The sequence below is a fragment of the Choloepus didactylus genome, chromosome 21 (genome assembly GCF_015220235.1).
Source record: "Choloepus didactylus isolate mChoDid1 chromosome 21, mChoDid1.pri, whole genome shotgun sequence".
NCBI classification, from domain to species: Eukaryota; Metazoa; Chordata; class Mammalia; order Pilosa; family Megalonychidae; genus Choloepus; species Choloepus didactylus.
This window is the reverse complement of record NC_051327.1, coordinates 36,653,947-36,654,505: the sequence shown is the minus strand read 5'-3', so window position 1 is coordinate 36,654,505 and position 559 is coordinate 36,653,947.

Sequence of the window (559 nt, the reverse complement as noted above, 5' to 3'; positions counted from 1 at the left end):
TCACTGGTGAGTTGTTTTCTCTCTGCCCACACCCCCACCAAGACAGGGAACCCTCCAAGGTCAGGGGTATGTCTCATTTGTCTTTTTGCTCCCAGCTTACGCTCGTGCCTGCTATCACACAACACATACAGATGCACATTCACACTTAACACACACATGCACTTACACACATGCATTCACACATGCTCACAGACTCACAGTCAGTCCTTGCGCTTACACCCACACACATGCACATTCATCTCCCCACACACTCATTCTGCCTCACACATGCTCTGACACACTGACTCGCCGCATCCACTTGCTGACACTCACACATACTCATTCTCTCATGCATCACAAGTACACACGTGTATCCTCACATTCTCACAGACACTCTTACACATGCACACATTTTCAAACATGCTCATACACTATACATTCATATCACACTCACACACACTCACACTGTTAGCACGTCCCCCGACCCACATGAGGGCTCGGTGAATATTAGGTATGTTGAGAACACTAGACTAATTCCTGCCAGTCTTCTCTTTCTTCCCTGCAGCCATTTAAAAATATT